Genomic DNA, 22,212 nt, shown 5'->3' with positions numbered 1-22,212 from the left:
TCTCCCCCAGCTATCAGCCCTCTTGAATTTTGCCTCCACTAGCAGGAGGCTAGCGGCTCCTGAGACCTTTGGAATTTGAATCCACTGGAAAATTTAAAGTCTGGAAGTCTGGGCCTGGTGTTCCATATTTCTCCCATTATTTGCTCCCACTTGAGACTGCATCTCAAACAACTATCTTACTGTTCTGCTATCACTTTGCCTTGATTTAGTCTGGCACAGTAATATCCTTTCTTTTTATGCCTATTTTCAGTTCCCTACATCATTTCTGAGCTTATTTGCAATAGTAGAAGACTGTAAATTTAAAAACTCTGCATTCCTGGGGTGTCTTGGACTGCTCTGACTGCACAAAGAAGCTGAGTGCCCTCAGCTCCCAGGGAGAGCCAACAGCAATCAACCACACAGAGATATTTTTATTATTGTTCTCTTCAAATGTCAGTGTAGGAGTGTCATACAGCACAGATGTGGGTCTAAAAATAAATATCCCTGGCTGCAAACCTCTCCCATTGATAACTGTGCAGGGTTTGTGTTTGGGGATTTTTTTCCTCTTCTTTCTCCCTGGAAGTAGAACTGAAGTGTGAGGTTCAGTGCCAGGAACAGAGATCGTGCCAAATAATTTCCCATGCTAGAGCATATGCTTAAACTGCAAAGAAATACCACACAGAGCTGTACTCTTTCAGTTTGACTTGTCAGTATTCCTTTGCTGCACATATAAGAACTATACAACCAAGAAGGCTAGGTGAAGATCTGATTGATTTAGCATGGCCGGCTTTACAAGCACAACCTTGTCAGTCCATGGATTCCTACACACTTTGAAACATCAACCTAGGTGTCAAAGCCTGGGCATTATGTTTACCTTTGGTGGTTTCACACTAATGGGCAGCTAAACACCACAATGCCACTTTCTCACTACTCCTCCTCAACAGAATATCAGGAGAGAATAGCATGAAAAGAAAGCGCACAGGTAAGCTGTGAGATAAGGACAGGCAGATCACTCACCAGTTACTGTCACAGGCAAAACAGACTCAGCATAAGGGAGAATAATGCAATTTATTGCCCATCACTAGAGCAGTGAGAACTAAATGCAAACTAAAACCACCTTCCCGAACTGATCCTCTGGGGTTGCCCACAGGCTGCAGCTCTTCCAGAACTGCTCCCACACGGCTCCGTACCACGGAGTCCATCCCCCAGGAGCAAACTGCTCCAGCACGGGTCCCCCACGGGCGGCAGCTCCCCCCAGACCCCCTGCTCCTGCGTGGGCTCCTCTCCACGGGCTGCAGCTCCGGCCCGGGGCCTGCTCCTGCGGGGGCTCTCCATGGGCCGCAGCCTCCTCCAGGCCACATCCACCTGCTCCACCGGGGGCTCCTCCACGGGCTGCAGCGTGGAGATCTGCTCCGTGTGGGACCCGTGGGCTGCAGGGGGACAGCCTGCTCCACCAGGGGCCTCTCCACAGGCTGTAGGGGAACTTGTGCTGCGTGCCTGGAGCACCTCCTGCCCTCCTGCTGCACTTATAAGGCAGGATGAACGAACGAATGAATATATGGATGAGCAAATGAACGAACAAACTAAGATGAGGTACAGTAAAAGACTTCTTTGTCCTGTCTTTTATAGTTTCTTCGTGCTATCTGTCTGACACTGGAGCCTCTTCTGTCAAATGTAGAGATGTAATTTCTTTTATAATGTCATATGGAGTTGCAGTGATATTAGCAACCTGAAAGTGAAGACTTAAGTGCCCAGCCATGCCTGAAAGACTAACTGGGGGATGCTGGAGCCAATGGCTCCCAACAGAAGACGGAAAGTCATCAGGTGTCTGTGAAGGTAGGTCAGTAAAAGACTTGTGTGTGGTTCATCCTACCATTATAGACAGATAAAATTGATTAGATGATTTGGTCTCAGAAAATGCCTTTTTTTCTTTGTTGACTGTAAGGCAGATAGAGGCCATAAGGTGCATAGAAGTACCATGCAGCCCTCTTAGTTTGTTTATTGGGGGATTGTTGAGGGTGGAGGACTATAAACTGGTTTAAGTTATGCAGGAGAAAATTAGAGTATGATTTCTTGGTACATTCAAAATTCTATTATGGGAAAAAGGAAACACATCAATATGTAAAGGCAAGAATTTGTTGTTAGTGTAATTGAAATTTTAACAGGCTAATCCAAGAGTTATTTTTAGTCCAAATCCAATTATTACGGGGAAAAAAAAAATAAAAAATAAATAAATAAACAATAAACTAAAGAATACTACCGTACAGAAAAGGCAGTCAATAAAAATAAAATGGTTCAGATTGTTACACAAACAATCCCTGTCTTCTAGCCTTTTTTTCTGGTATTATTCACCATTCCAATGACATCCAGGCCCTTGAGTTCATGGCTCCCATCTGGTTGGGGCTGGGGAGCAGGTAAGTGGGCTTCTACAAGTTGACAGCTTCACATGTCCTTCATCGGAAGAAGTATAAAGTTGATGGTGATGGCTTCTTTTTCCTGCTTCGAGAGTTTTATGTTTGCTAACTCACTTTTACACCTTGCCCTTTCTTCATTGGTTTACATGTTCACATCACATGTGAATTTCACACATATAAGCTGTTTTATGAATGTTACCTTTGCTATCCTTTAATCCAGTTTGGTCCCACTCCTGATCAAAATTTCTTTAACTGATCATAGTTGAGCTGTTTATAACCTTGGGGCTTCCAGCTGTATTCCTCTACACCACATCCTATGTCTCCATCTTCTTAAGGACTCAGCTGTCATAGCAAGTTCAGATTTATCATCTGTTACAGCCAGAATTATTTAATTTCACACAAAATAACTACTATTGTAGTTATTGTATTATATTGTATTGTTACTACTCTTTATATAAAATGTGTTTACCATGTAAAGATAGGCAGAAGTAAAACAAAATAGCAGTAGACACCTGGTTAGAAGAAAAATTGCTGTTACAGCTAAACCCCATTAATACAAAGCTGCAGGCAGGTCAAGTTAAGTTCAGACAGATCAAGCCTGACAAACCACAGTGCTGCAGCCTTGCAAGCTCAGTGCAAACCCTGCAACCTGTTATTAGCAATGGCAACACCACAGTACTTGGCTGCACAGCTACATTCTCTAAACACGTTGCTCTTGAAAAAAAGTCCTACATACTCATTGAGCTAACTTGATGACAAGCTATATGATTTCTATTAACTATATTCACATTAAAAGGGTCCCCCTTTTCATGTTGTACATGATACATAAATATATCATGTTCTAAATGCACCATTTGCTGTCACAGTTAAGCAATGCATGTTCCTTCCAAATGAGTTATACTATAATTCTCCCACTACTGAGAATATACAGGGAAAGACCTGGCTTTCCAACTTCATCAGTTCTAGAAGGAGCTGACAGTAATGCCCTTGGAATTCTCTGCACAACCTACAGATTCAGTCTTAGCATGCAAATAAATATTGTAAATTAACAAGGTCAACTTCTTTTCTGGCAAGGCAGAAGAAGGTGTGGGAGGAATCTTAGAAAACCAGTGTCCTCATTAACACACTGACATACAAACCAACAAAGGCTATCTGTGTGGTAGTTATTTGTGGATACTGTCCCTCATTGCAAGAACAGTTGTGTTTAAAATAATAGAAACGTATTCAAGGAAGGCTGAGAAAACCTCGAGATTATTTCCCATTTGTGCCAACATCATATCCCTAGGGAAAGTAAAACCACCTCCAAAACAAGAATCTTATGGGCCAACTGGTTATCTACTTGGCCTATAAGACTCCGACATTTGGCCTGACACATTTCCCTAGAGATACGTAGTTGAGCACTCAAGAGCTCCCATCAGTATCTACTGTCATCCTGACCAGTGTGATGAACTAAGAAGACCCCAGAAGACAGCAAACTTTTGCACTTCTTACTGTATTGAGGTTGCAGTTTGTTTTAAAATGTGCATATGAAAAAATCATTGTTACCAACTTTGTCTTACTCCCCTTTACATCAATATTTAAATTGCAGTATCCATTTTGGATTAGACACTGCCAGGTAACTAACGGAGTGCCAGTGAGTGCAACCTAACAGTCTGCATACTTATCAGGTACTATGTCTTCCTCATAGTTTTCTTCATAATTACAGAACAACAGACTCCTAAAAGCTATATGGGAAGAATAATTAGATTATCTAAAGTCTCCCTCGTATTGGTGGGATTGTTCACTGGCATATGATTTCTGTTCCTTTTTTTGGCTGAAGGACTGAAGCATTCATTTTATCTATTACTCGTCCTGAGAGATGTCTACTCTAAAAGATAAATTACCTGTCTTCTATTACTTTTTGCCTACATGTTTTTTTCAGGTTTCTTGCTATGCACCTCACTCTCCCATGCCCCATTATTAAACCACTAAATGAAAAATTATTATTAATGCTAATATTTAGAAATGCAAGGCCTATCTTCTACTATTCAATGCTCACAGCAGAATGACTTTTTTGGTCAATATTGTAATCCACACAAGTTCACCAATCAATTAACTGGTTCAGAAACTACTCATGTTTTGGTAATGTCAACTTTTGTGTTCACAGTTACAGCACAGGATTTAATAATGAGCTTTAATATTCCCTTCAAAGTCATGCCTTCCAGATGCTTCATCATTGCTACTGTTCTTTGAGTACCTTCTAAATTCTCCGTATCTTTTTAGTGATGCGATGCTTAGAACTGATTGTAGCTTTGTAGCTATAACCTAAACCAATTCAACAGAAAGACTCTCCCTGAGTTCTGAAAATACCGAATTAGCTCATCCACCTAACTGTATTACATTCCTGCATTACATTAAGTGTTAGGAAATCCATATTTATATTGTTCACTCTAGCTGCCTAACTTTGGGGCTGTGCCTGGAATGATGTCTGCTGTCAAGGGAGGTGACCCTCTGCGGTCCAGTGCCACTAAATTATGGGGCTCTGCACAAAGTATATAGAGAAATTTTCATGAATCGGAGCAAAATGCTAGTACTGGCTCCCCTTAATATAAAAGCACAGAATAGTTGTTATTATCTAGTTCACCCTTCCTACTCAAGCAGGGTCATCTAGAGCTGGTTTCTCAGGGCTGTGTCCCATCAGATTTTGTCTGTCTCCAAGGACAGGGACGCTACAACTTCTCTGGGCAGGCTGTTTCATTATTCAGCCACCCCACAGTAATTTCTTCTTTTTTCTTATGTTTAAATATGTCTGACTGAACTTTTCTAAATCTATTTCAAACAGCAAACTCATGTATAATGTGCCGCACTGTATCACCTTTTCAGCATTTAGCACTGCTGCCTTCTGATATTCTGTCCTGAAAAAACAACTGCTTTAACTCATGCAAGAGAATGTCTTCTTAGACATTCATGTTCTCATTTCAAAGCCTTCCTAATGTGTCTTCTGATTAAACTGTCAGCTAGCTGGAATTTGTTTCTTGGTTTAGCATACAAGCTTTAGAGAAATATGGCTGTGGCTGTTCAGTGAGACGTTTTGGTATGGACTATCGAACATTACTTGTAACAAAACAAAACAAACAAAAAAAAAAGTTACTGAGTCAAAGTACTCAAAGGAAAAAGCAAGCTATATAGGACTGCCATAATGCTGGGGATTTATCAAATTTGAGTCCAGCTGCTGGACTTGGGATTTTTTGCAAGAGTAACTGCAGCTGTCACTGAGTTTTTCAGGAAGCATCCTGTGAGAACAATTGCTACGGCAGTGTTTTGGGATCAGATGAGGAATGCTTAATGTATTCATCTTTTTCAGGGAACATCATAGAATTGTAGGTTGCTGTGCCTGAGACTGGGAACTACTGTCTGCTATATGTATGTAGAATACATGCAAACTGAAACATACAGAAAAGGAAAGGAGGAAAAGAAAGAATTGGAGCTGAAACACATGAGAAGAAGCCAACTACCTGGCTAAAAAATAAGATGAGTCAAAACCATGAGGTAGTTGAACTATTGGTTAGCCCTCCCCCCCCCCCAAAAAAAAAAAAAAAAAGAGGAGTTTGGTATGTTTTAAAGGCTTAGAGGTTTATACAACTTCTTGTCATTTTTGGCTGTCCCACTGTTTTTGCTTTTTGGTAATGTTTTTTTTTTGTACCAAATAAGGCAACAAATACATGTTGCCATAATTCTTTAAGTCAACAAAGCACCAGAACTCACAAAGGTTAATGCAATTGCTATTTGTCCTGGTTTAGGCTGGGACAGTTAATTTTCGTCCTAGTACCTGGCATGGTGCTGTGTTTTGGGTTTAGGATGAGAATAATGCTGATAGCACACCAATGTTTAGCTGTTGCAGAGAAGTGCTTGCACAGAGCCAAGAACTTCCAGCTCCTGGTGCTGCCCCAACAGCGAGGTCCCTGGGGGTGCACAAGGATCTAGGAGGGGACACAGCCAGGAGCTGACCCAGACTGGACAAAGGGATGTCATGTACCTTGTGGTGTCATACTGAACAATAAGAATGAGGAAGTTGGTGCTGGTTGGGGTCCATCTAGGCATCAGTCAGTGGGTAGCGAGCAGTTGCATTGTGCATCACTTGCTTTGTACATTCTATTATCATCATCATTATTTCCCTTCTTTTTCTGTCCATTTATACTGTCTTTATCTCAACCCATGAATTTTATCTTTTTTTCCAGTTCTCTCCCCCATTCCATTGTGGGGCGAGATGGGGAGTGAGCAAACAGCTGCGTGGTGTTGAGATGCCTGCTGGGTTAAACCACAACACTAATCCTGAGCAATATTTATTTTTATAATGCAATACCATGGAGATAGGCTGACAAAGGAACTAGTTGTGATTTTGACGTGACTAACAAGGTGAACTATTAAATAATTTTGCAATTTGATATATTAAATATATATTAAATATTAAATTTGATATATTTATGCTAGCTTCAGGCTATAACTGGAATATCTGAATGAGCACCTCCTTTGTATCATTTTAAACCTGTAAACTCAAAATCTGATTTACCCGATTAGGAACTATTTTACCTGTAGTTTGATCAGGAATGTATCAATGTAGCAGATCAAAGACAAACATTCTCCAGATCATGGGCTCAATCTGAGAGAGACTGAGAGACAGAGAGAGAAAGAAAATTCAGCAGAAATCAGAAGAATGGGTCACAAGTCACTTAAATTGTTCTAGCAGCCCACTTCTTGATTTTCCCTTTCTCAAACCCTGCCTTTTTCCCCAACTTCCACCTCGTTCTGCAGTTTATCATACTTCCTTCAGCACACAATCAGAAAAGCATCTGTCTCATCACCAATATGCAGGCAGCCTTTAATAAGTATGTCTTTCCTCATACAAAGGAAAAATGTGCAAAAAGGAGTCAGATCATGGAGAATCATAACAGAATCTGTAATAAGACCATCATGTAGAGGGTGATGTATTTCTTGTGGCACAGGATTGATAGCAGCTCCCGCAGCACGACCAAATTGTTCTCCTCACATAACTGAAGGTAAGCCCACCACACAATAGGTTGTTGCTATGAAACATATAACAAAAGTATGTCAGGCTGTTACATGCTACAGAGACAATGTTTATATATATTCTTTACGTCTCCGCTAGAATTGCAGGCATTTAAAGGGTCATTCCATATGGCTTTGGATTGCTGACTTTACATCTGTTTATTAGCATAGCGATATTTTTCCTTACAAAGCCACTAGCTCTGCTAAAGTGGCACCTTTCATAATTATTGAAATAATCAGTGGCAGTAACACTTGAGAAAAATAGGAATTTGTATGTCTTTTTATAGCAGCACTCTACATGTTCCTGTTTAACCTCATTTTGCAGTATTTCCATGCAAAGGGCTCTGTTTTGAAGGGCTTTTGTTTCTCCCAGCTTTCAGATTGCCAGACTACACTGAGAACTTTTTCTTTGTACTTGTCTGAACTGTCTCACCTTCAGCTGATACAAACACCACCTTTTTCTTCATCTCTGGACTGTTTTTTGTTTGTTTGTTTGTTTTGTCCTGATTTTTTTTCTCTTCTCTGGCTTTTATTATTACTCACATATCTTGGCAACATCCCTAAAAGCCAAAAGCCCGTTTTTTTTTAGGAACTTTAGAAATCACACAGGGAGGTGGTGCTTTCCATAGTTAACAAACACTTCAGATGGCTATAACAAAAAGCTGTCATTCCCCTGTTTTATACATAGGTAACTGGGACAAAGAGACAGTAAAACCTGTGTAAAATCTTAAAAGGCACTTAGACATCTTTATACCATTTAAATTAAGCTTTGTGCCTAAGGAAGTGAGCACAAACTCCTCGCTCAAGTAACATAAAAAGGCTAATATTATAACAGATTTTATTAATCATTCCAAAATCTAATCACAACCCTGTGTTCAACAGTGCAAACCAAACAAAATTAGCACTAGTCATTTTCTTTTATAATAAAAATTAAAATTTTCAAGAGTGACATAGTTTTGAGAGAAGCCATGAGAACTCTCATGGATAATTCTTTTGCACTGCCTGGTACTTATCTTGCAGTATTTAGAAATATCTAGACAGTTAAAATCTCCCAGCCATGTGTGAAATACTTTGCTTTGCATTTTTGGACAGATTGTAGTCAATGTGTTTCAGAAGGGTCTCTTACATTTTTATTGGACAAAAATCCAGGCAGACATGCTTCTGAAATGATTTTGACCCAAAAGAAGGTAATGTTGAGGAGTCATAGGACTGATGTGGAAACACAGAATGAATGTTACAGATGTGCAACTTTCTGGAAATAGAGATGTCCAAATTGAGTAATGATATTATTGTTCTGCAATTAAAGCAAAACAACAACAAAAGAAAGTCAAATACACCAGGGATTTAGAAGATCAAGAGAATCTGAAATTCTCTGAGCAATGGCAAATACTCAAGTTTACTGGTGGCTCAGTGCATAAGCAGTACATTGATTGCCTGGATGGGTGCAAATACTTTATCACTCCTTTGTAATAGATCCTGCTCAATAGAGCTGATAAAATCAGTCAATTACTCTGATTAATTAGCCTTTCTTTTTTTGTTGGCCAACTATCCCTGAACATATTTTTATTTCTTATTTCATTAGCTTAAGTTGTTGTTCACAAATAGTTTCCTGGCTCTAAACTTCATTTACCGTTGGCAAAATTGACAGTTCTCCAGCACAACATCCTATCACCAGTCTAATTCCAGGAAAGCCAGGAGTCTTGTGGTGCACAGTTGGTCATTCCACTACCACAGGGTTTTTTTGTTTGCTTGTTGTTTTCTGGCCTTTTTTTTTCTGCTCCACCTCATTTGGTTATAATTTCCAGTGAAGGATAACAAGTGTAAAATGTGTTGAATATTCCATTTTGTCAATGCCCGAATTCATATACAAACATGGGTATACACAGCAATGGCAGCTATTCCCCAAACAGACAAATAAGAACACATTTACAATCATTTTTGTGAGCAGTGGGAGGAAAAGCCGCCAGTAAACATAGCCAAAACCAGAATACATTCAGAATTAAAATTAATGATAAATATCACTACGAAGTATTCATATGTCTTTGATTAACATTATCTGGAAGAATATTAATAATGGCTTATTTGAGAGCAGAAATATGCACCCTGTAAATTCCCCAATAAAAAATTACCATTCTATTTTGCCCACAAATAATAGGCATTCCCTTTTTAATATATCTCATAATTCTGAAAGTCTGGAATTGTATTATTAATAATATTATTAATAAAATATCTTGACTATTTTAATATTATTAATAAAACATATGAAGGATTTATTAATAAGATTTTTGAGAGTCCACACACATCCATTAAGAGTCACCAAAGAAAACGCAAGATTCTATTACATTCTGTTTGGATCTAATAGATACTCTCTTTTCCAACTAACTTGTAATTCAGAAATTTCAATTGAAATTTCAATAGGATTAATTATTTACATGATATTTGAAATTGCATGGCAGTTAGCAATATATTAGCAGTTCCTGGGTCAGTGAAATATCATGGCGGATTCTTAATGGTAACCAAGTGCTTCTAATTTTCCTTATGTTATTTCCTTCTATTATTTTCTAATAAAGCTAACCTGCTACCACATCTGTAACAGTTTTAGGCCCATTTCTATTGTCTGGATGGAGCTAAGAGGACCTCAAGACTTCATCCTCCATTCCACATTAAATTAAACCCCTCTTCCAGAGCAGTCAGAACTAGTTCAGTCATGAGGCATTATGCCACAGGTAGCTATTAAAAAAAAAAAAAAAAAAAAAAGACAAATAGTCAGTAAATGCATATTCTTCCCAGGACTGAAAAGGTTCATAAGCTAAGATTTAGGCACAATCCTTTTCTAACATCATTAGAGAGATGCATTTTGCAGCACTTTATATCAAGTAGAGGAGAACATATAAAACAAAAAAGTCTCTCCTGAATAATACTGATAAATATGGGATCCATTCTGGCATGTGCATTTTAAAGATATTAAGGCATTTCAAAAGCCTTGTTAACAAAGGCCTTTATATTCACACTGATGACAGAAAAATCCCTGTAAAGATTTCCTTCAGCTCAGAGCTTGCCTGCCACAGAGGTCCTAAAGCTGTTATTTCTTTCCAGAAAGAGATCTTAAATTAAAGCCAGTTCACAGGTAGGTTGTCCCTCACAAAAACTTCTATGGCTGCATTATTAACCTAATATCCTGTGTTACAATCCATTCTCCTCTACCATCCCTACTGTAAAACCTGATTCCTTGCTTGGAGTCATAAATTTGATCAAGTCATCCAGCCCAGACCTAAACTCTGCTGTAATCTCAGCTTGTACACTGCCTGCTTTGTAATAAGGAGATAAGCAAAAATCACTGAATACTGATAGATCTCCTATTCTTTCTCACATTTCCTTCTTAAATGTGAGAAATATTGAGAAGTCTGAGGAAGAAAGGATCCTGACATCTCTCATTGCAACAAACCACTGGACATGCATCTATGTTCACACGCACAGATACGTATAAATATCCTGGAGAAGGCAGATACAATGCAGGTATTGTAAAGCAGACAGCAGCTTTCCTGTGGAAATGTTTGCCCAAAGGCGAACCTAAATGTTAAGACCCTACAAAAGATGCCAGTGTTAATTACGCATTATAGACATGACCTTGGCAAAGTATGGTTTAATGACCTCTATTATCCCTGACTGCAATCAACATTTTTCTCTGGGGATATTATTTCAGGTTTACTTTGCTTTTTTCCCATGCACTCTTTATTGAGATTGAAAGCATTTAGCTAATCCATTGTTCCAACAATTATTGATGCTTCCCTCCTCCCACATACTTCTCAAAATTAAAAACTCATCATAGAGGTCCCCCAAAACCAACACTTAATTAAAAGAGGTAATCAATTCAATACAGCTATTCTTACTGCTTAACACATCCTAACACATGTAATGGAGAAATTAAAGTACAAATAAACAATTATCCACCACAAACAAGTAAGGAGAAATGGTACATACACTCATTTTATTTCCTGTAGCAGGATGACTGAACTGCTACGTTATGGGAGATTTGTTTTATTTTCTAGTGATTATAGGATGTGTCACTGTAATACAGATGACACACTTAGCTAGCTAGCCTTACAAATGTGGATAATCGAGTGAGTTGGTTAAACAGGCCTGAAGTATACAAATAGATGCCAATATTTTATCTGGTTGGATTTCTGTCAGCTTAGCTGTATCTAATGTAGATAAAATATAAAACCAGAGAAGTTTTGAAATTCCAAATTCTTCACTATGAAGATAAGGAGTTATTTTTGAAACACTGATGAATCCAACTCTAGGGAGTTTAATTGCAACATTAAATTCAATATGTTAACAGAAAAAAAATGTTCGACAACTCATACAGGACAAAAAGTGATCAATCCCTTATTCTGACAATTCACACATAGTGTTATTGACTTCTGCCAAAAATCATTCTCTTGTAATGAGAAAAAATGTGCAAAATAAATGTTTACAGAGGCAGAATTTAGATAGAGCAAATGAATACGTATGAATGAACAACTGTAAACAAAGCAGGTTGGAATATATTTGACTGAAGTAACCTGAGGCACCTCTTGAAGGAGGTGACTGAAGTTCTCTGGTTCTGCCTCATTTCACACTTTGGCCTTGAACACCAAGTCAAAGCTCACAGAAAGTCGGGCTATTTCCTTTCAGTGAATTCAGGCAGCTCTCATTGGCAGCAATTTGAGCACCCCTTTCGTTCCCAGATTGCCTGCACACCTGCTATCCCAACAGGAATTAAAACCACAACTTCATCTACTACCTCTGGAAATTATGTTTCACAGGGCCTATGCTGGGCCTGGGCCTGGCAATAAACAACACAATAGGACCGTCTTCTCCAGTGAGCAATTTGTTCCCTCTTATCTTGCCATCTGGCATATCCATAGGGGTTGCCTCTGCTATAAGGTTACCATAACCTCTGCCAATGACAGATTAGGGAGCTTAGTGTATGAGCTCCTTTCTTTCTTCGACAGCTGCTTAGAGGGCACATAAGCCTCCTTCGCAGGTTGAACTGAGTTGAAGTTAATCACCTTATAAGCAAACTGAAGATCCTACAGTCCTTGCCTCCAGAACGTTTGAGGTGAAGAACTGGATTCATTTTACATAATGTTCCTGCCAACCAGGTGAAGATAACGCTAACAAAAAACATCAGCATAGCACAACACATGCAGGAGCTTCCAGACATGCCATGCCTCAGAACCACAGGGATCAGCTAGAAAATAAAACGAGTATAAGCTATAGCCATAGGAAAGGGGTCTCTGATTTTCTCCTCTTCTAAAGACACTGCAATTCTAACCTTGGTTTCCATGCTCTTCTTGCTTGATGTGCAAGAAGGACTTCGCCCAAAGCCTATAAAAGCCAAGATAATTTTTTCTGTTGCTGTCAATAGACTTTGGAAAAAAAAAAAACTAAGCAAAATACACATCCAAGATCAAACCTCTCTGTGCACTACAAAGAGCTATTAGAATGCAGATAACACATTACTATTTCTAATTGTTCATTATCATAGCATTATAGATATTACTGGTGTTTTTTGTTTTTTTTTTCTCTGCTGATGTTGCCACATCACTCAAATGTCCCTATAGCTAATTATGCAGACATATTTCAATCTGATTAAAACTCAAATCAATGTAATTAAAAAACATCAGTGGCAATGTTCTAGAGGGAGACAACATTTCATGTATTTTTAATAGCTGAATGTGGGCCTTTCTTTTACTGCAGTTACCTCATATTTCCCATAATAAGGTCGTGCTCCCAGGTGATTCCAACCTTGCTGAATTTTATCTCCTGGGTCTGAGTTGGTATATGTCAGGTGACTACCCACATTTCATTTTTCTGGAAATGAAGCAAGGGTCCGGGTAAGAAATTATATATGATTCTGTGATGCAAAAATTAGTATTAAAGCATATGCATGCAGCACTGAATTGAGGTTGTACTTGCAAACTTAATTCTGACTTTGAAGCGAGTGGCTTTGAGCTCTTCTAATGTAGTGCAAGTATGTAATGTCCCACATAGTTACCAGCCTCTCATACCTTCATTTTCTTGCCCTTTAGATGTGGTCATGGAGAGCCCTTGCCACCCACAGTTCTCTTATCCTGCTCTGCAGAAGCAAAGACTCAAAGGCACACAGTCCTCTGCTTGAACACTGCCCTTTGTAGCTGTTTCTGGCAGAAGGATCTCCAGGCTTCTCTGGTCTCTGCTGTAGGAGCAGCATGGCTCACCTCTGCCTCTTGAGCCAGTGGGTTGTGAATTAAAGTAAGGATTTGATATCTGGTAAGAGAAAGGCCAGTCATCCCTGCTTTACAAAGCTGCCTATGACAGAAATCCTTTTGAAGATTCCTTTTACAGAGCTACTTCCTAAAGCTTTAAATGTTCAACCGAGTGTTGATAGTCTTATCTCCCATAGTTAATATAAATGACTGTCCCTTTTAATCAGCCGCACATTTATCACTGAAGATGTCTCAAATTAAGGAGAAACGGTTGATAAATGACTCTGCCTGTCTTTGTCTCTTTTAGTATCATTAAAATAGGAAGGGGGGTTATTGTCTGTATTTTAAAATGAATTGACACTTTTGATCCTATTAATTTAGTTAGTCATGATGTCACAAAGGCATTTGTCAATAACGTTGTCAGTGGAGGTTGATGGAATACCATTAAAACATGACTATGAAAACACGGCCCTCAGACACTTACACGGTCTTTGGGGGATGTCAGAGGGGACGAGCAAGAAAGTCCTCGTTCCTGATGGTAAGGTATGACTGGCTTATGAAAACAAAAAAGCAGAGCTTATGACAGTGCTTAATGAGTCTGGAAGGTATCTCACTTCTTTACTAAAAGTCTGCTCAAAAGCTTCAGGCTGCCCCTGCCGAGTCTGAGTTTTCATTCCCATTTGTAGGAAGACAGTGCTTCCTGCTGCCTGCCCTGCTCTTTAGCCAGTCCTGACCTTTCTTTGGGTAGCCCTCAGAAAGTATCCCAATCACCTGTAATTAACATAGTGATTCATTTAATAGTCATAAACCAATTTCCTTTTAAAGAGGCCCCCAGAATGGGAAGTAAGAGGTATAAGGATGCCAAGAAGAAGAAAAAAATCATCAATATCTCTGAGGCTCTGTCTGTAATACCCACATTCACTTCCCGTCTCATGTGTCACTTACTTTTGATCTAATCTGTATAATCATTCCCTTTATCCCCCTCTTCTCTGTCACAGTGCTGTTTTGTCACTCACCAGAAGTGGCTCCATTACAGTGGCAATTACTGTCCAGTGTGGTTACCAGCTGTCTGTCTTCTATTTGAACGAGCTGGATAAACGTTGTCATTTTTAGTTCTTTTGATGATAGTCATTTTCCTTGCATGAGTTAAATTGCTACAGAAATATGCCCGCTTTCTGGGACTTGTAGGCCTCACCTTTCTTTTCCAATTCCCGGCTGTTTCCTCCAGCAACACTGCCTGTGGTGTACCTGTGTCTCAGAAGAAACAATATGAAATCGAACATTATTTTTTTTGCCTCTTGCTGATATGGCAAGTCCTTCGAGGAATGAATAATGAGTCATAGCTGATGCCAGCCATTCATGACCATGCCAGAAATGTAATGCAAATGTAACTGCAAAGCAGTGATATGCATACTCTTGGATGCAAAAGTATTTGGGTTTGTCACTTCTTAAATATGGTTGGGGAAAAAAAAAAAAATCTAATCCTCCCACCGGAGAAGAAGGAAACCCTTGAGAAGTGGGAAAAACTCTGGAGAATTTTATATTCAAAGCACAGTTTCTATTTCTGTATCCCATCTGTGGAGCTGGGTCAAAGAGAGGCAAAGAAGATAAATCTTGTTCTGAGAACCTGTAAGCAAATGTCAGAGATCCCCAAAGCTGCTGAGCTTGAGTGTAAGACCTACCTCCATGGTGATTGTCTCTCTTCTCAGTGTGCTGATTACAGTGATATTCAGTATTTTATTTTAAACACCAGTTTAAGGATTAAGATGAAAAACTTTTAAGGAATGAAAGACAACATTCTACATAGTGTAACAAAAAAGTCTGAAAATGTGAATCACCTGCAAACTGTAAGTTCAAAGCCATAGGATAAATTGAATCTACCCATCAAAACTGTTTTTTGTTGTTTTTTTTTTTAATTATTATATAACTGTTAAGCCAAATTATTAAGCCAGTAGTCATAGATTTGTAGTGCTTCTTGTCTTTGTCCTTTCACAGTAACACCCTGATGTCCTCCAGTAATCTCAGTAACCCACTGATCCACTCTTTTCATCATCTTCTCCTCATGCTCCACCATTTCTCAAACATTCAAATCTAATTCAGTTTTCAACCTTATCTATTCCTGGCATACCTTACCCTCCCAACTTCATTAATCCAAGCCTGTGTTAGCACAAATGCAGTACAGAATTTTTCTTGACCCAGAAACTTCCTTGCTTAAAGCAAGTTTTACCAAGCCAAAGCTGCACATTGCATTAAATGCAGTGAGGAGACTTAAGTCTCTGATAAACACGCTACACAAATCCGCATCTCTGTGGCTTATGAGAGAAAGGAAGAGTCTGTGCCATCAGCTTGAGTTGTAAATCTTTCAGCTTAGCCTATTTTTAAGACTGATCCTCTCACCAGCATATGTATGTATATGCCCTATCAAAGCTATAAACAACTCCTATAAGATTGTTTACATACCAAGAAGCTCACTAGCTAAATAAAGAGCTCATATAAAGTGAAGGACAAGTAGTTCATAGGAGAAATGCATTCAAATTCTGCATTGTTCCAACCCACCCTCGCTCTGAAATTCACAGTTAACTCAGATGGAAAATGGTGAAAAGACTTTCCAGGGTTTTCTGAGTGAAAAGTCAAATGAACCTTTGCTCCTCTGGCTAAAATGGACATTGATGTGAAATCTCAACATTTTCTAAATGGCCTGGTTTGCCCGTGGGGCTGCTTGAACCTTCTCCACAGAGCAGCACGATAACGCACAGATAGCAGCACCTCATGCACCTTTCAGTTGGCCCAGCTTAGACAGCAGGTTCACCATTGTTCATCAGCAATCCCCCACAGTAAATTCTTTTTAAGACTTTTCCCACTCAGTGACCTACATTTGGTTTCCCATTATTGTTCCAGAATCATCACTCCAAAAGAAAACTCATTCCAAAATTACATCCTTTACCGTAAAACAGAAAAACAGTAAGTAAACCAGGGGCATGTTTGAGCGTTTGTTCTTGCTGATTCTGAATATGGCGTCCTAACCTAATGTTAATCTCATGTCCTGGTCCAGTATGTCTCCTTTCTCCTTGCCACAGATGCATTCATCTTGCAGACCTTCATTCTGAGAGATATTTTTCCCTAAACCGATTTGATGTTCTCTATCACCAAGGTCAGTGTTATATCTCTTACTGTACTTTTCTCCTTATTAGAAATCCGGCTGCTGGCTGTGCAAAGCTTTATGCATTTATATGCAGATGACAATTCTATTTTCACTGAATGATGAGGTGTCCTCTCTTCCTAATACTCTTCCTTCTGAAATGGCAAATGCGATCATCTGACTTAATGAGCACCTTTTTCTTTGCAAGGCTTGATAAGAAAACGTGGCATGGTCTGTGTTCCTTTCTCTATTCAAAATCTCTCTCTTGCACAATACAAGCCAGAGAATTTTCAGGGCTAAAAGGTGTGTAGCTCTTAGATCTAATAGTTAACATTTGTTATCAGAATTCACAGGATCATTTAGGTGTTGTGTCCAGCTTGGGGGTTCATTGGTGTTATTTGAGAGACTTGGCTCTAGCTGACCAAGTTACAGACTAAACTGCAAGCAACCTGAACTCTCCAAGGAGTAGGGCTTGAAGCACCAATCACTAGACGTTATCTACAGTATTTGGATTACTGAGCATAACAATCCTTCTAACATTTTACGTTTCTAATTCAATTGTATAATTTCCTCTGTTGTCACTCAGCAGCAGCAACCTTTCTGAATGTGAACAAGGCTATTAAAAATGTTTTCACTCTTCCAATTTTTTTACTGTCTACAATTGACTCATTTTAAGCCTTTCAATTTTCTTACCATATTAAATTAAATCATTTTTTTTTAAATGTGAATTTCTGCATTTGATATTACTGTAAAACCAGGATAAAAACTAAATCTTCAGTTTTACCTGTGGAGATCTCTAAAATACAGTCATCAGGAACAAAAGAATATTTGATTATTGAAATTCACCTATGGAATTTTGTGATTTAAAAACATATGATGGAATTAGACGCCCACAGAAAGTACTGAAAGTGCACTGAAAGCACACTAGTGTTCATGAAGTGTACAGACAGGTAGTATTGCTATTGTTTGGAGAAAAGGCCTTTATTTGTTATACCAACAACTATAATTTGTTCAGGTTGGCCTGGAAGAACAAAGTGAAGGAGTTCAATGTCTTGATGAGAGTGAAAGTTTGTCAAATTCTGCATCTGATAGAATCCTTATCAGGCTCCCATCTCTCTGAAGTTTCTTTGCTCTATAGCCAACTTAATGGAGTCTGCTTTCCAGTAGTACAGAATATCCTAACTGGCGTATGACCTGCTGAAAAATAGATGAAGTGGGAAGGCAATCTCATCAGGTTGTTTGACTTAATGAGTACAATTTTTACATTTCATGTTAACTCTGACCATATGTTCTCTACTCCTGCTCAGCAATTCACTGGAGTCTCCTTAAAACCTGTAAAGTACATCTGTGATACTCACTGGAATAAGGTGCGCTGTTAATATACACTTTTTTCTGCAGGAGGGAGTCTTTAGATATGTGTATCTTCATCATTTTCTTTCTGCCAAGATTATGTTTTGAGTAACCTGCTTCCATTTGTTTATTTTACTCCTTGTTGTTACAAGGCTTTGGCTAACAATGAAGTGATCCAGATGGACTCCCTGGAATGTATCTTTCTAATCACAACTCAGTAAGTAAATGAGCTGGTTTAAGGCTATCCAAATTATTTCCTGGGAATGTAGTGCTCATTGTCTACATATTGATTTCTTTTTTTTGGGACGAAGATGAGAGAAAAAAAAGTGAGAGAAAAAAAAAAAAAAAGTGTCCCTCCTGTAAATTATTTTACCTCTTTTAGTCTGAATATGAACACACCAGATCATACAGATCACCATCTACTATGAATCAGCTTCAGTACCTCTGTGGCACTAATTTCTTTTGCAGATTCTCACCTGAGAATCTGGACACTAATTTATAAACTTGCCCCACTCTCCAGATATTGGTGCAGCGCCAGCCTACATTAAAGGAGGATTTGCTTCCAAAAAAACAAAAAAAGGCTTCTGTTTTTTTGAGCTTAGTTTCCAATTAAAATAAGCTTATATAAGCATGCTGGCTGTATGTAAGTTCCCATTAGCTTATTTTAGTTCACTTTGAGGGAGATATCAATGCCATTAAGAATAGAATTCATCTTCTCATCTGTACCAGTCATCTACATGGTCTTATAGTCAAGAAAGAAAATATGTTTCCTCTCACCTTAAGAGAAGTGTACAGAATTACCAAGATGACATCTATTAATTATCTGTTCTGGTTGCCCTATCAACATATACCACTGGTCAGATATTCAGCACTTTCTAGCACATACACAGGTGAAATCTCTGCTGCTCCTTATCCACAGAATCAGGAAATGGTTAAGCTTGGAGGAGACCTCTGGATGTCATCTGGTCCGGTTCCCGTGCTCAAGCAGGGACACCCAGAGCAGGCTGCCCAGGACCATGTCCAGGTGGCTTTTAAAGATCTCCAAGGAGATTCCATAACCTCTCTGGGCAATCTGTGCCAGCACTTTACCCACACAGTAAAGTGCTTCCTGATGTTCACATGAAACTTTCTGTGTTTCACTTTGTGCCTATTGACTCTTCTCCCGGCACTGGGTCCAGCTGAACATCAGAGAATATAGAAGGAAAAAAACAATATCTGGGGAGACTTACACCATACATGGCATATTGGGAAAAAAAAAGCCATGAGAGCACAGAAAGAAATAAATTACTGTAAAAGAAAGATAGATACGGTTGCAAAACATAAATCTATAGGAATTGGTCATGGAATTGGACACAGACTTTTCTAACAGAAGAAAAAAGATCATTTAAATTCATAGATATTCCCTTTCTGCTGAAAAGCAATGAAAATCAAAGCAATCAGTTGAAGGTATAGGGACTAAAGCTGAAGTTGCTGCTGTGGCTAAAAAAAAAAAAAAAATCCATTTACAAGTGACTAGACTCAAGGCCTGTGCCGAAATTTTAAAAATGAAAGGCAAATTTTGAGAATAACTTTTGAAATAGGAGATGTATCTTAAGGCCCATTACATTTAACAGACAGTGAATTTTGTCAAGATATTGATACCAAGCATCTTCAATACTTCTGCTGTGGCTGAATCATCTCCAAATGACCCCTTCCTTCTCAACATCTCATTATTCTTTGGACAGTAGTCCAAAGCTGGTCATTATTCCAAAGTTTAATTAGTTTTATATTGTCCAGATTGACTTAATTCATCAACATATGGTTTTGAGGTGGGGACAGGTACGTTGAAAAGCTCTACTCTTCTGATACAAAGCCTTTTCACGTTTGGTTTAGCCCCAGAGATTACCAATCGTAATGATAGTAATAAACAAGAGATTCTCACACTGCAACCTGTTATAGAGAAAAGAGCAGTACAAGAAATATCTAGAAAATAACAGGCCTGATTTAGGCCTAAAACTGTCTGCATTGTAAATTTACATTTAGGTAGGACAAAACATTACAGACCAAATTTAATAGGTGATTTCAAGAAAAAACTTGGAACTGAAGTTAAAAAAACTAATTCCGTGCTTCTGATGGGTTTATTCTTTTTTCTGAATTTGTGGTGGTTTTACCCAGCTGGGCAGCTGAGCTCCACCACAACCGCTCTCTCACTCCCCCTCCTCAAAGGAAGAGGGGGAGAAAACACGGTGGAACAGGGCTCAAGTTTTGAGATGAGGGCAGGGAGATCACTCGCCAATTATCATCCCAGGCAAAACAGACTCAGCATAAGGGAGATTAATTTATTGCCTATCACTAGCACACTAGAGCAGTGAGAAACTAAGAGCAACTTAAAAACACTTTCCCCCATCCACCCTCTTCCACCTCCTCCCCCCAAGTGGTGCAGGGGAATGGGGAATGGGGGCTGTGGTCAGTCCCTGACGCTTCGTCTCCGCCGCTCCTTCACGGTCCCTCTCTGCCCCTGCTCCCCGTGGGGTCCCTCCCACGGGATGCCGTCCTTCCCGAACTGAGCCCGCGGGGGCTGCCCACAGGCTGCAGCTCTTCAGGAACTGCTCCCACACGGCTCCGTACCACGGGGTCCATCCCCCAGGAGCAAACTGCTCCAGCACGGGTCCCCCACGGGCGGCAGCTACCCCCAGACCCCTGCTCCTGCGTGGGCTCCTCTCCACGGGCTGCAGCTCCGGCCCGGGGCCTGCTCCTGCGGGGGCTCTCCATGGGCCGCAGCCTCCTCCAGGCCACATCCACCTGCTCCACCGGGGGCTCCTCCACGGGCTGCAGCGTGGAGATCTGCTCCGTGTGGGACCCGTGGGCTGCAGGGGGACAGCCTGCTCCACCAGGGGCCTCTCCACGGGCAGCAGGGGAACTTGTGCTGTGTGCCTGGAGCACCTCCTGCCCTCCTGCTGCACTCACCTTGGAGGCTGCAGGGCTGCTTCTCACTCCTTCCTCCCAGCTGCTGTTGAGCAGCAGGTTTTTTTTTCCTTATCTTAACTCTGCTCTCACAGAGGCGCCAACAACTTCATTTATTGGCTCAGCTCTGAGCGGTGGGTCCCTTTGGAGCTGGCTGAAAGTGGCCCTTATCTAACATGGGGCAGCTGCTGGGCTCTGCTCACAGAGGCCACCCTTGCAGCCCCCTGCTACCAAAACCTTGCCACATAAACCCAATACAGTGTAAAATAGTATACTTATTAAACAGTCCTTCATTCTAAATGATATCCCTATAATACAGTAGGAGTCCCTGCTATGTCTGTTACAATCTGGGATAATTTAGGCTCCTGTCACATTCCTGTTAAGACCTAAGAAAAAATAATCTCCTTGAATTTCGAATCATTTCAGATCATGTTCAGGTTTAGTGTTACAGTAATGGTACTAGTGGTTTACCAAAGACTACAATTGCTCCCATTTAAAAAGCATTACTACTAGTTTCAGATAACTACATGGAAAATGTCTTTGGTTTCTTCCTCTGTACCAGATTAACTTTTGAGTGATGATTTTTATATATAAAAAAAAAAAAAAACAACTTTTACAGCTGTTGTTTCAAAATTCTTGGTTAGTATTATAGATTTTGAAGTGCAATTCTGTGAATTTACACTTTGCTGTAAAACAGCATCATAGTGTACATTTTCTACTCCCTCTTACATCATTGAAAACAAAGGTTAAATGAACTTGAAAGATGCATTCAGTCCTTGTGGGACTTGCAGTTTCTATTGCACTGCAGGAGGTTTGTGGTAACCATGACCTCATTAGGGTGTTCTGTTGCATTCCTTTTTTTTCCATAAACACAAATAAATCTTTTTTCATTAAGGTTGTTTTTACCCATACATCAAGATCTTCGAAAGCAACATGGTTGTTTTTTTTCCAATAAGAGAAACTTTGGCATTCTTCCTATTGCTCCTAGAAATTGTTTAACAATAGCCAAAAAACATCGTGCAATGTAACACATTTAGGAGGAGGAGAATGACGAGTAAATCATAATAGTGTAAGAAATTCTGATTATGACTATCTCCATCATCCATTT

The 22,212-nt window shown here is 39.6% G+C and overlaps 1 long non-coding RNA gene across 1 annotated transcript; it reads right to left on the bottom strand.

The window, feature by feature from the left end:
* Window positions 1-332: 332 nt before the first annotated feature.
* LOC308188195 lies at window positions 333-21,489 on the bottom strand. The gene is made up of 6 exons (XR_013945223.1): window positions 21,108-21,489; window positions 14,868-14,920; window positions 14,689-14,761; window positions 13,189-13,298; window positions 6,963-7,456; window positions 333-2,735 (listed from the first exon to the last, which is right to left on the bottom strand). It is a non-coding gene; the product is annotated as an uncharacterized lncRNA (long non-coding RNA).
* Window positions 21,490-22,212: the final 723 nt, after the last annotated feature.

Source organism: Anser brachyrhynchus (genome assembly GCF_964034855.1).
Source record: "Anser brachyrhynchus genome assembly, chromosome: 1".
NCBI lineage: Eukaryota > Metazoa > Chordata > Aves > Anseriformes > Anatidae > Anser > Anser brachyrhynchus.
This window is presented reverse-complemented; position numbering and strand designations above follow the sequence as displayed.